Genomic DNA, 14,180 nt, shown 5'->3' with positions numbered 1-14,180 from the left:
CCAATAATTGAACTAATTTTTATGCTTATTTATTTACCATTTTTGCTACAGTAAAAACTTATTTTGTTTTCTATAAATTATTTTTTAATAGTTCAAAAGATTAAAACCGAAAAGAATATGCATATTCAGGGATTAGTTACCAAAATAACTAAAATAATTTAAGAATCTGCTCGATATTATTGTTATTTTCTATTTTATGTTTTTATTCCTTCATAGTGAAGAAACCGATTATAAAAAGTTGTTACCAATTTTTAGTTGTTTGCATCAAATTTTATGATTTCTTGTTATTTCAACAACATGTTATTATAAATTTTAATATCTAGAAATAATTTTTTTGAATTAAATTATTTATTTTATACACTTTTAAATTAAAATTAAAATAAGATGATCACATGAATTTAAATATAATTAAAATAAAAATTTACATAAATTTCAAAAAATAATAATAAAGTCAATTACAAAATATTTTTACTATTTTTCAACTGTCATGTCCAATAAAATTTTTATTGCAAAGTAAAATTTAAAAGTATAACAAATATGTAAAATAATTATAACAATTTTATTTTTAGTATAATATTTTTCAAATATGTATTATTTATAATTTTATTAGTTTAATTATATTTTTATAACATTATTTGATTTAAAGATGAAACGAGCATTTTCTAATTTATTTTTTAATTTGTATTAGTTTTATAAATGGTGACCAAATAGGCTGTTGGTTTTTTATTTTTAGTTTCTATTTTTAATTTTTGATTCTCATTATTGATTTTTGTTTTTGTAATTTTTGACTGTGATACTAAATGACTCCTTTACATTCATCTTCAAATAATAGTTCCAATTATATTTAGAACTTAGTACATTGATTCAGAATTGTCTCCCCTCCAAAAGTTTCAATTATGCAAAAAACTACTTTATCTTCTCTCTTTTCACTCACTTTTATGTTTGACTTATTGATGAAAATTCTACCAAACATGGTTAAGTGATAAGAAAGACCTAGAGTCCTTTATATGGAATTCCATAAGCGACGATCCATTAAAGAGTCATAAATATATACATATGGGGTTTTCCTTGCTCCAAGGTGAATCTACCTTAATTAACTGTGATACATTCCTGAATGATACATTATTTAAAGAAATTTATGACTTTAGCCGATGCATCTATTATATTCCAATATATCTTAGTAGACTCTTTTTTAACAATAATCCTATGTTTGGGAGAGATTTTGGATTTAAATTTATATAGATTTAGATAAGATATATATACTAAAAATTATCCAAATCCATCCAAATTTAGACCTAAGACCCAAAATTCATGTTCTCAAATACGATGTAAGGATTCATAAGTTTGGTTAGACACTTATATTCATGAATTAAAATATTCTTAATTCTTAATTAATTATTTTATGTACACACACCCATCATGAAGATCGCACACTCATGTAAAGTGCAAACGGTTTTTCACTTGATCAAATGATGACATCAAGAAACATATATCTTTTATTTGGATTAACATTCATTATACACTTAACTAAATAAATAAATAAATAATGTGGATCCCAACAATTTTGTGTCAATTGTCTAATATAATTTCCTTTCTGCTTAACATTATTTTAGATACACTACAAAAAAATGCCATTACCGGCGGTTTTTTAGCTGCACTTTTGTAGACCGCCGCTCTGTGGTATTCTAAGCCGCAGGTAATGAAGCCCATTTTGCAGCAGTTTGCTGAAATGCTAGTCGGACCGCTACCTTCTCCCAAATCGAAGCTGAAAACCCTTTGTCTCAACGCCATAATCCAAATCAAAGATCCTAACTCGTCGTTTGATCTTTCACGCTTCATCTGCGCACTCTCTCACTCATTTCCCTTTTGAAACTCGCTGTTCGATCTCTTACGCCTCATCTGCGCACCCTCTCACTCATTTCCCTCTTGAAACTCGCTGTTTGATTTCTCTCCCTTTTAAAAAACAAGTTTCCGACCCTCTTAAAATCTCAGAGCAGGTTTTCGACCCTCTTAAAATCGCAGGTGAAGTGTACCTTTTTAGGTGTGTCTCCTTCTTCCACAAAAAGCTTACCACATTAAACCCTCTTAGTTCCCTCTCGAACAGCAAATTTTCACGTGCCTCACCGCTCAGTTCGCTAACTCCTTCCCTGGTCGACACCCTTTGGAAATCACAGGTAATGATTCTTAATCTTCTTCTTCTCTTTCTTCTACAGAATCTACAGTACGTACCCTAGTGAAAGTAAACCCACATAAAGGATGTGAGCTAACCTGCATAATATCATTGTAGCTTGGAGTTTTCTGCAATCTTGAAACACTATCTGTTAAAATTGAAGAAAGGCTTTCTTCTATATTTCAATATTCAACGTTACAGGTTGTATATAATACATGAGAAAGGGAACATGATCACATGATTACTCCTTAATATCTGCTCTAATAACTGAACAATAATTGATTGATAGAAAGTAATGCCTAAATATCTGCTCTAATAATTGTACAATAATTTATAGATTGAAGGTGTAGATATTCCTCAAATACTCTTCCTCAAGTTGGAGCGTGGAGATTCATAATGCCTAACTTGCGCGATAAGTTTTGGAAAGGTTCATAACCCAAAGCTTTGGTGAAAATTTTGGCAAACTGACTGTAGGAAGGAATGTGTTTAGTGAAGATGAGACCAACCTGCAACTTTTCAAGAATAACATGACAATCAATTTCTATATGTTTTGTACGTTCGTAGAAAATAAGATTTTGGGTAATGTGAAGAGCTACTTGGTTGTCACAATATAATAGCATAGGCTGAGAATGTGGTACACCAAGATCATTTAAAAGAGTTTTGAGTAATGTAAGTTTACAGGTAGTGGAAGCAAGTGCCTGATTCTCGATTTCGGCAGAGAAGTGAGAGACTGTAGTTTGTTTTTTAGTGCGTCAGGAAATGGGGCTAGTGCCCAGTTGAATGAAAAAATTGGTGGTGGAGCGGCGAGTGAGTGGACAACTAGCCCAGTTTGAATCAGAATAGGCTGAGACTTGAAGAGTGTTGGCAGTAGGAAAAAATAAGCCTTAGCCTGGTGATGCATCACCCGAATTTTTGTTTTGAACACCCACATTCAGCCAATTTGTTTTTTTCCAAATGGAAGGGGTTGAAGAGTCTAAGATTGATTGGCTTCTAAGGCTTGGATTTTAGCAGTCATGACATCACGCCAATGTGGGTGGTGCACAGCTTGAGAATATGAGGTGGGGTCGAGATGTTAGGATATAAAAGAAAGAAAAGCCAAATGATGATTAGAAAAACAATGATAAAATAAAAAAGAAGAGAGACAATGAACTGTACCTGAGAAAGATCTTGAAACTTGTGAAGCCGTAGAGGACTTTGGTAAAATAGGATAGATATAATCGTCCAAGTAAGAGGGATGTGTGACAGCTCGTTTTGGCTGTGAAGAGATGGGTGGAAGGAGTGGTGGGGAAGAGGGTGAGGGTATCAGTGAGAATACCAAGGGCGAAAGAGGGAGAGATGAGGGACTAGGGATAGGGGTGTTTGGTTAGGTAGGTAAAGTGTAGGAAGGGTGGATATCTGGAACAGGAAGGGGAAGGATTGGAGAAGATGGAGGATTTGGAGGTATGAGATGATAAGGAAAAATATTTTCTTCAAAAGTGACATCACGGAAGATGAAAATTTTTTTGTTTTCAGGATCGTATACACGATAAGCCTTCTGATGGGCAGGATAGCCTAAGAAAATACATCGAAAAGCATGAAGAGAGAATTTATTGCGATGTTGGCGAGCGGTTTGGGTATAGCACAAACACCCAAACACTCGCAAGTGTGTATACGATGGTGGTTTCTGAAAAAGAAGTTCATAAGGTGACTTATGAGTGAGGTTGGGTGAACGAGTACAGTTAAGTAAATAAGTGGCTGTGAGAATGCATTCACCCCAAAAATAGATGGGAAGATTGACTTGAAAACATAAATACCGAGCTACATTAAGAAGATGACGATGTTTATGCTCAGCAACGCCATTCTGTTGAGGTGTATCCACACATGTGCGCTCGTGAATAATGCGTTGATTGTGAAAAAAGGTTTGAAGTTGATTGGATTGAAATTCTTTACTATTATCAGTGCGCACATGCAATAGTGCAATTGAATTGATTTTTAATCATGGCGCAAAAGATTTTAAGGCAAGTGAAAGTATCAGATTTCATGTGCATAAGATAGACCCATGTAGTATGCGAGTAGTCATTCACGATTGTTAAAAAATAATGTGCACTAGAATGTGAAACTATAGGATAACCACCCCATATGTCACAATAAATCTGATTAAAACAAAATGTGCTCTTATTTGTATTCAAAGAAAAAGATAAACGGATGTGCTTTGCTCTAGCCTCTAGCACAAACATCACAAGCCAAATGAAAACAAGAAATATTTAAAGTTTTCGGAATACATGAAATAGAAGGGTGATCAAGACGTTGATGCCAAAGAGTAGGGTCATGAACATGCTGAGAGTGGAAAACTGAGGCAGAGAAAGGTTTATAGTGGTAAAGTCCATTCCGTACTTCACCCATTCCAATTAGCCTCCTCATTGATAGGTTCTGAAAAACACAAAAGGTAGGAAAAAATATAGCAACACAATTGAGATCAATGGTGAGTTTGTTGATGGACAATAAATTAAATTTAAATTAAGGCACATAAAGAACATTAGAAAGAGAGAGATTAGGAGAAAAATGCAGAGCGCCAGTATGAGTTATAAGAACAATGTCACCATTTGGAAGCTTAATGGGGCATGGTTGATTAAGAAGCTGAATATTATCAAGAGAAGAAAAATTGGAAGTCATATGATCTGAGGCACCTGAATCAACAATCGATTCAGTATTAGAAAAAGAAGCAGAATGACAAGAGGTAAGGTTACCGGAAAAATTGGTGGAGTTGGTGTTGGTGGGCGATAAAAGATCTAAGAGTTGATGGTATTGTTTGCTGGTGAGGCAAGGGACAACAATCTCAGAAGAAGTCAAAGAACCTGTGACAGTGTTTGCAGTCATTGAAGAACCAGATTTTCCATCAGGTGTTCCACGAGATTGAGACTTGTTGCTGGGATAACCATGTAGCCTATAACAATGGGCTTTCCAATGACCATCACGGCTACAGTGGTCACATTTTGGACGACCACGCCCTCGCCCCTTGCTATTAGGAGAATGAGAAAAATTACGAGGAACCGCCATGACAGCAGATTCTGTTGGAACACTAGAGATATGAAGAAGGCGCTGCTTCTCTTCTTGATGCAAAATTGAATAGACCTTGGTAACAGGAGATAAAGGATCCATGGCCAAAATTTGGCAACAGATTGAAGCATATGAGTCATGTAACCCCATCAAAAACTGAAAAACACATTTAGTGTCTTGCATTCGGATTAATTCTTTTAAGACACCACAAGTGCACTGTGGTGTGGAGGCAAGCATAGCGAGTTCATCCCAATGACCTTTAAGTGTTGTAAAATACACAAAGATGGTCATAGAGCCTTGGGTAAGAGTGGCAATGTCACGCTTCAACTTGAAAATTCTAGGATTGTTGCTTTGAGGGAAACGATCCTCAAGATCCAGCCATACATCATGGGGGCTTTCATGATAGATCAGACTTGTGAACAATGAATTTATCAATGGAGTTGAGGATCCATGATAAGATCATATCACTGGAACCTTCCCACAATTGAGTTTCCGCTGAGGAGGACGTTGGTTTGGGAAGGGTACGATTAACGAAACCAAACTTATTTTTGCCATTCACGGCCATTTTAGTAGCCCTCTTCCAGGTAGGATAATTGTCTCCATTGAGAAGAGTTGAGACTAGGATGACGCCTGGGCGATCAGCAGAATGAAGAAAATATGGAGAAGACACATCCGGAATTGATGAGGATGTTGGATTGGAGGAGGAGACCTCCGGAGATGTGATGTTGGACAAAATTATATAAAAAAAAAAAAAATCAAACGGTGTTGAAAAATTATATGCAGAGAACCTACTCTGATACCATGTTAAAATTGAAAAAAGACTTTCTTCTATATTTCAATATTCAACGTTACGTTATATATAAAACATGAGAAAGGGAACAAGATCCGAAGATAACTCCTAAATATCTGCTGTAATAATTGTGCAATAATTGATAGATGGAAAGTAATGCCTAAATATCTATTCTAATAATTGTACAATACGTTATAGATGGAAGGTGTAGATATTCCTCTAATACAATCAAAATCATCATAGTTAAGAGTTTCTGTGTCTATCAAATCCCCATCAATATCTTCTTCAATGTCTTTAGTATTCACATCATCTTGATCCTGAAAGATCATTAGAATGAAGTGTAATGAGAAAATAAATACAAGCACATTACAGGCAGAAAACTTAGCCTCCACGTGTTGTATGAAATGTCTTAAATATGCTAGTGGCTGGAAATTACCCTAAAATTGCCCCCAACATGTCTTATGAAATGTTGAATAAAGGTGTTTGTCCCACCATCTACACATTTGTTTGTTCGATGGTGTCAAGAGCTGGAATCATTGCACAAGAAGGAGAGGTTGTATCTTATGTACTACCAAAATACTTCTTCTCATTTTTTCTTATGCTTTTCCTTATTGCTCTCATGTTTGACGCACTTAAAGATTTCCTATCCAAGAAGAAAGCAAAATTTCTTCCTATTCCAATGGTAATGTCTCTAGCATACGGGATGATGGATTTGTCTTTTGCACTTCCTATGTTACTTGTAGAGTTACTGGTTTCTTACTGGAATACGAAAAAAAGGCCTAAGCAAAAAAAAAAAATATTTACCAACTGTTGTTGTTGGTCTAATTTGTGGAGAGGGGCTAGGTAGCCTTCCTGCTTCTTTTTTTGGAATTTTTCGGCATACATCCACCTATGTGTCATGTTTGTTACAAGCAGTCAGTATTTTGGAAATACTTTTCAGCCATATCTAAAGGATGTCATTGCTAGCTAGCTCCTAGCTACCAAGTCATGCATACCTACCTCTTGTATTCATTAAAATTAAGTACTTAATAAAAACTTCCATTAGTTTAGTTTATGTATATATGCTGCTTACATGTGTTTTTGCGCCCTCATTTATTTATTGCTTTACTGTCTTCATTATGGATGGATTTGGTCCACATTGGGTTTAAAATAAATAAAACTATTAAACTATTATCTCATTAATTATTCCATTCCCACACTATTCCATTTTGCAAACTAAATGCTCTTTTTTGCTTTGCGGCCCTCTTTGTTCCTTGCTTGATTATTTTAAAAATTGATAAACTTAAGTTACATAGTTCATCTATTCTTTAGCCATGTTATAGTTTAGGTTACTTGATTCACTTTATTCTTAATATGTTTAGGATTATTAAATATTGTTAATATTTAATGAATTTTCATTGTATGAAAGTGTTTCATCGAAGATTGGGTGATTCAAGCACTTATTTTTTTTAGCTATGGATAAGAGTTGGATAAAAAAGAGTATGATGCATTTGAATATTATAAATGGGTTATAGACTTTTCAGATTTTTTTTTTAAAAATGCATCAAATGGAGGAAAGATTTCATGTCCTTGTGTAAAGTGCACGAACTCATATCGGTGGAGTCAAGAAGAAGTGTGTGATCACCTTCTATGCAATGGGATTAATCCAAACTATTCTAATTGTTATTTTATGGGGCAACCATCCCTAACAGTTCTTCTACTAGAAAGAGTGAGAGTCAAGTACAAGTAGTCCCAAATATGGTTGCCTAGTTGGTGATATGCATGGTATGCTGCATGAGGTCTTCCGAATGCATAGGCAAAATGAGGATGAATTTGAAGATGGACTTGCTTTTTAAGGTTCACCTAGAGAAGGGACTATTAGTCAAGAACCGAAACAAGGCCCAAATGAGGATGCCAAAAAGTTCTACGAGTTGCTAAAAGTCACTAACAAAGCTTTATATATTAGGTGTGAGAATTATAGCAAGTTATTGTATTGTGGTTTTATATCATCTAAAATGCCTAAATGGGTGGAGCAATTAATAGTTTATAATGTTGCTTGAGCTATTGAAGGGTATGCTTCTTTTAGCAAATTTGTTGCCAACTAGCGGATATGAAGCAAAGAAGTATATGAAAGACTTGGGACTTGAGTGTGAAAAGATTGATGTTTGTCCTAATGGTTGTACACTATTTCGAAAGGAGAAAAAGAATGATGAAAGTTGCTTAAAATGTTGAAGTTCAAGGTGGCAAATAAATGAAAATGGTGATTTCGATGCAAAAGGCAATCCCCTTCAAAAAGAAATGTTGCAAAGGTTTTGTCATTGTTTCCATTTAAACCAAGATTGCAAAGGTTTTTTATGTCATTAAAAACAATATCTCTGATGAGATGGCATGCAAAAGATTGAACAAATGATGGGTTGATAAGACATCCAGTTGATTCTTTAGCATTGAAGGCTTTTAATAAGCGATGTTTGGAATTTTCTTTAGATCCTCGTAACATTAGGCTTTGTTTAGTAGCTGATGGGTTCAACCCTTTTCGATCTATGAGCACCCTTTATAGTAGCTGATCTATTATCTCGATTCCATATAATATTCCACCCTGGCTATGTATCGAAAGATCTTCATTTCTTCTTTTTTTTTTATTTTTTTCATCACTTCTTATTCCTAGTCCAAACTCGCCCTCTTTCAAGATAGATGTGTATTTAGAACCTGTAATTGAAGAATTGAAGGGACTTTGGGAGGATGGCATTGAAATGTATAATGTATCCACTAGGAAATGCTTCCAAATGTATGCAACTTTAATGCGGACAATCAATAACTTTCCAACATATGGTGATTTGTCTAGGTGGAAAACAAAAGGTGCTCTTGCATATCTATCTTGCAACTACGATACTCGCTCTCAATGGTTAAAACATGATGGAAAGTATTGTTTCATTGGTCATAGACAATTCTAGCATAGCAATCACAGATTTTGTAGAGAAAAAGAAGCATTTGATGGTAGATGAGAAATAGATCCATCGCCTAAAATCTTTTTGGTGATGATATTTTAAAACACATTAAAGGCCTTGATTGTAACTTTGGTGAGCCTATTAATGCAGCAAGGCAAAAATGAAGGTGAGATGAAGCTGAAGAGTTCCAACCATGGACTAAAAGGAGCATATTTTTTGCATTACCTTACTGGGAGCATAATTTTTTGTGTCACAATCTTGACTTGATGCACATAGAAAAGAATGTGTGTGATAATGTGTTGGGCGCAATATTGAATTTGAATGGCTAAACAAAGGACAACTTAAAAGCGCGACTTGATCTTTAAGATATAAGTATCAAATGTGAGCCACACCCTCAATTTCATTACCCAGATAAGGTGAATAAACCACCTGCTTGCTTCACAATGTCTCCAACAGAGAAGGATGTCTTTTTGAAAGTTTTAAGAAGTGTAAAAGTTCCTGATGTCTATTCATCTAACTTGTCACATTGTTTTTATCTTAGCAATTGCAAGATTATTGGTCTAAAGAGCCATAATTGTCATATTTTGATGCAGCAATTGCTTGCAATAGCCTTACATGGTTCTTTGCCAAAGAAAGTGATTGCCCTTTTGATTGATTTATGTTGCATTTTTAAGGAATTGTGTCCAAAGGTTTTGTGTACACAACATCTTGAGTGATTTGAATATCGAATTATGGAGACACTATGCCAACTAAAAAGGATATTCCCTCCTACATTCTTCCCCATTATGGTACATTTGGTCACTCATTTAGCTTTTGAAGCTAATATTGGAGGGTCAGTTCATTATCGGTGGGTGTACCCTATTGAGAGGTTAGTGTGATCTACAAAACTTGATTTTGTTTACTAAGTAGTACATACATGATATTCAATCACGTGTTTCCTCATTAAGAATCTTTTTGTCGTATGTGCCTGCAAAGACTTAAATTTTATGTGCGTAATAGGACTTATCCGAGAGTTCCGTTGTAGAAGGATTCTTGGCAAAAGAGTGTTCGACATTTTGTTCGAGATAATTGGAATATGTTGAAACAACATTAAATTGACTAGTAAGGAACAACGATGAAGCCATGGGATCTATATTTGACATTATGCTTGAGCAAGTCTCTTTGATGCAAGCACATTGCTATGTTGTTTAAATCTAATGAAATAATTCCATTTGTGTGTAAGTATTAAGAATTTAAAGATTTATATAAGACCAAATTTATTGTTGGTCTTAGTAGTGGTTTTACTTAGTTTTTCCTCTATAGTATTCATAAAGATGCAATAAAGAGACAAAAGCGTAGAACATGACCAAGTGACGCACTTCAAGAAAAATTCAAGTGGAGAATTTTGTTGATCGGTTCCAAGCATATATAAGTAGTGTCTATTAATAAAGATAAAGTATGAAAATACTAAAACTTTTGTATACTAATATACTTGTAATATTGTAGGTTAAAATGAATGATGATGGAAGAGATGATCATTTTAATGATAAATTTAGGTGGTTGGCTTGTGGCCCAAACAATTCTTGCCAAAGTTTTCGGGGACATATTGTCAATGACACCAAGCTTCACACCAAAGATTATAAGAGAAACAAAAAAACTCAAAATAGTGGTGTTCATATGGAAAGTAAAGGGGGCATAAGCTATTATGGTGTTTTAATTGACATTATTGAGTTGAATTATTTTGATAAGTTGAAGTGTGTTTTATTCAAGTGCAAATGGGTGGATGTTTCTCGAAATAGAGGCCACAACCAAGATGAATATGGGTTTGACCTCGTAAATTTTTCACACTTGATCCATACTGGAGAATGAGTGGTTGATAAACCCTTCATCTTATCTTTTCAAACTCGATCTATGTTCTACATTGAAGATGAAAGGCATACAAATTGGATGATTGCTATTAAACCAAAACCAAAGGACATATTTGATGTTGGTGGCACTAGTGTGAGGATAATGAGGACACAGCATATTTAATGATCCTAGACATCTTTCACACTCCTCAAAGCATCTTGGACAGTCCACATTACACATGGATGGATTCTCCTGCTTACCTGGCTCTTCAGAACATCGCAGATAGTCCACATCATATGTCGATGGACTCCCTCAATTCCCTAGTTCCTCATGCATCATGGATAGTCTACATTACGTGTCAATGGGCTTACCCAATTCTTTAATGCTTTAGAACCTCCCTTAGATTGTGATGATGCTGTCACTAGGAATCTGAAGTCCATCCTGATGTTATAGATAACCATTTGTTTCTTTTTAAGGATTGATACATGAACATGTATATATTTGTGTTTCATATATTTCTTTTTTATATCTTTAGATGAATCGAATGTACAAATGAGGAGAGAGGATTTACCTACATGTCAAAGATATGGAATTTTCCTCCAGCCCAACAAATTGTTGTGAAGTTTAACAAATTCTTCCAAGTTGTTGGCACCGAATGTTCTTTTCTTTACAGATTCATAAGCACCGATTGATTGCTTTAAATTGCGCAAGATGGATCCAACCTATAAAGACTCTTGCTAGAAAATTCTTGAGGTACCAAGTTCTTTTTTATTGCTAATTTATCCTTTACTATGACATTAACATTATGGCATCAATACTTACATGTAGGATGTTGATATTTTTTTTAGTCAAAGTTTTCTTTTCCTCATGAACTTGGAGAGAGGAAAAATATATGACAGAAATTTGGTGAGCTCTAGAGGAATTACAAATGTTATCTAAAATCCAAGTACTTTGACCCAACATTGTCAAAGAGGGAGAATTTGGTTAGGGCACCTTCTTATGTCCATGTTGGCCAATATTCCAACTGTATTGATTTTATACTTTCTGACAAGGGAAAGGTACACACACACACACACTATGTACACATATTTTTTCTTTCATGCCTCTTTTTTTCTTTTCTTTTTTTTTTTTAATTTTTAATTTTTAATTTTTTTTTTACATATTTGTCATGTCTAAAGTTATTGATATATGTATTGTAGGAAAGCAACATAATAAATAAAAGTAACAAGGATAAAAATAGGATTTTTATGCTGTTGGCCCGAAAACCATAGCACAACACGCCCATGAGATGGTTTTTCATTCGTTTTTATCTTTATTCTTCTGTATTTGTTTTTAGATTTCATAGTGTTAATAAGATAATTGACCATATATTTATTCTATTGTAGTTGGAGAAGCATGGGATAACTCCTACAAGAGGAAACTTGTATGTGTCACTTCATACAAAGAAGGATGGCACTCCTATCTCAAGAAAGGCTGCAGAAAACATAATACATTCTTTTCACTTTTCCATAATTAATTTCTAAATTTGGTGCAAAAACTAACTTCTTTATGTTCTCTTTTCATAATATAATATAAAGAAAAATTTGAAAGCTTTAATGGAAGAGGAAGAAGGACGGGAAGATAGCTCAAGGTAAGATTCAATGTGGACCCTTGATGATATTTTTGCTAAGATAATAGGAAAGGAAAGGCATGGTCGTGTTTGCAGTCCAGGCTTAGGTGCAACTCCTTCTATGCTCAGTGGATCAACCGCAGATATTTTTGAGTCAATAGAGGAGATGCGTGTGCAGGAACTTTTGAAAGATGAACTAATGAAAGTACTTATTGAGAGAGCATCTTCTTTAGAGATAATGGAGGAACAAACCCAAAGGAAGATAGCCATAATAATAGATATTATGTTATCCAATCAAAATCATGATCGATATGCACAAGTTTGGTTTATAAAATTTGTCAATATTAGTTATTGCTTGTTTATTAATTTTTAACAAGTTACTTGTTCCTAATGTAGATTCAAGTTTTGGCAAGTGGCAGTAATTTTGAATCTCCTGGTGCATGTGGATGTTCCTTAGGAAGCACTGAGCATTGTGATAATCTATCGTATAGTTCAAGTTTGTTTTTACTTTATCTTCTTTTACATAAAAAAATAATCACTAAGAAATTCTTTCCCTTGTTCTACTTCTAACTTCAAACAAAGGATAAAGAACATCCGAACCATAATCAAATTTAGGAGGAATATACTTTGTCATTGAGGTGAGTTCTTGAGCTCTTTTGTAAAACTGATTTAATTTCACAATTTGGTTTCGATTATTTTGCTATTTAGATTTTTTTTTTTTTGTTGTTATTATTGGATTAAGCCTATGTATCAGCATTTTCCTTGCCATCATGCCTAAGCAACCTATCACGGTTTTCCTCATCACCCGGGCATCACTTGTTCCATTGTTCCAAAAGTTTATGTGAAAATGCTTAAAGAAGCCCACAACACTGATTTTAATTTCTTGTGATTAACCAAACACTTTTAGACGTTTCCTCCTTGTCTATAAGTCCAGTTGCAGTTATGATTTTGTGTTTAGTTGGTTATGGTGGCTTATCTATTGTTATGATGTTGCGCCGTTATTTTTTATTTTTTTATTTTTTGCTGCTTAGTGATGCTTTTGGGGGGCTATGATTCCCGTGTTGTAGATTTGTACTTGTATCTACTGACCTAGGATGAGTTTTTTTCTTACTCATTTGTTGTTTGATCTTGTGTTAACTACAGGTCCTTTGTCTAAGATATTCATAGAGAGCCAAAGGAAAATCATGGTTGCTGCCCTGCCAGGTCTTTTCTCTTGGCAACTTGTCTTATCGGTCTATGTAAAGGATTCATTATTTTGATAGGTCATGCTTGTATTTTAATAGCTAGGCTTCATTTCTGTTAATTAAAAGTAGCAACCAAGTTATATAGTGAATTCACTTGGATTTTTCTTTTGTATCTCAGGTGTGATTGAGTTCTGATTGCTCTAGCTGCAGCATATATGGCTTTGTAGTCGTGCATTTGTCCGAGGCACTTTTTGGTTGGAGCAAGAATATTGTGAAGATTGGAGAGCATGTATGATTTTATTTTTTGGGACCAAAACAAGTCCAAGTGATGTGCAGCAGCTTTTTGATGATTTATTATTTTTTGGGACCAAAACAATTGCATGTGCTTGGAGATTACGTATAAATAGATTCAAGTTGTTAATGTTAGTTGGGATTGAGTTTCTTGTGGAACATAATGCGATGTGCAGCTTTTTGATGATTAAGTGATTTTCTGCATGTTTTTTTTTTCCAAACTATCTATACTAGTGGGCCTACCATAAAATGAAGCAGCTATAGAAATATTGTAAATACAAGCATACATATATATATATATATATATATATATATATATATATATTTGGAAAGAGGCGGAAGCCACTTA

At 34.3% G+C, this 14,180-nt stretch overlaps 1 long non-coding RNA gene across 2 annotated transcripts; it reads left to right on the top strand.

Annotated features, from left to right (window-relative positions):
* The first annotated feature begins 1,611 nt into the window (after window positions 1–1,611).
* On the top strand, window positions 1,612–13,966 carry LOC131152189 (uncharacterized). 2 transcript variants are annotated; one of them, XR_009135882.1, is made up of 5 exons: window positions 1,612–2,174; window positions 11,283–11,500; window positions 12,133–12,377; window positions 13,500–13,559; window positions 13,719–13,966. It is a non-coding gene; the product is annotated as an uncharacterized LOC131152189 (long non-coding RNA). The 2 variants fall into 2 exon arrangements; XR_009135881.1 differs by having other exon boundaries at window positions 1,645–2,174; window positions 12,133–13,559.
* Window positions 13,967–14,180: the final 214 nt, after the last annotated feature.

The sequence above is a fragment of the Malania oleifera genome, chromosome 3 (assembly GCF_029873635.1).
Source record: "Malania oleifera isolate guangnan ecotype guangnan chromosome 3, ASM2987363v1, whole genome shotgun sequence".
NCBI lineage: Eukaryota > Viridiplantae > Streptophyta > Magnoliopsida > Santalales > Ximeniaceae > Malania > Malania oleifera.
Note: the sequence above shows the minus strand (reverse complement) of the source record. Positions and strands in the feature narration are given on the sequence as shown.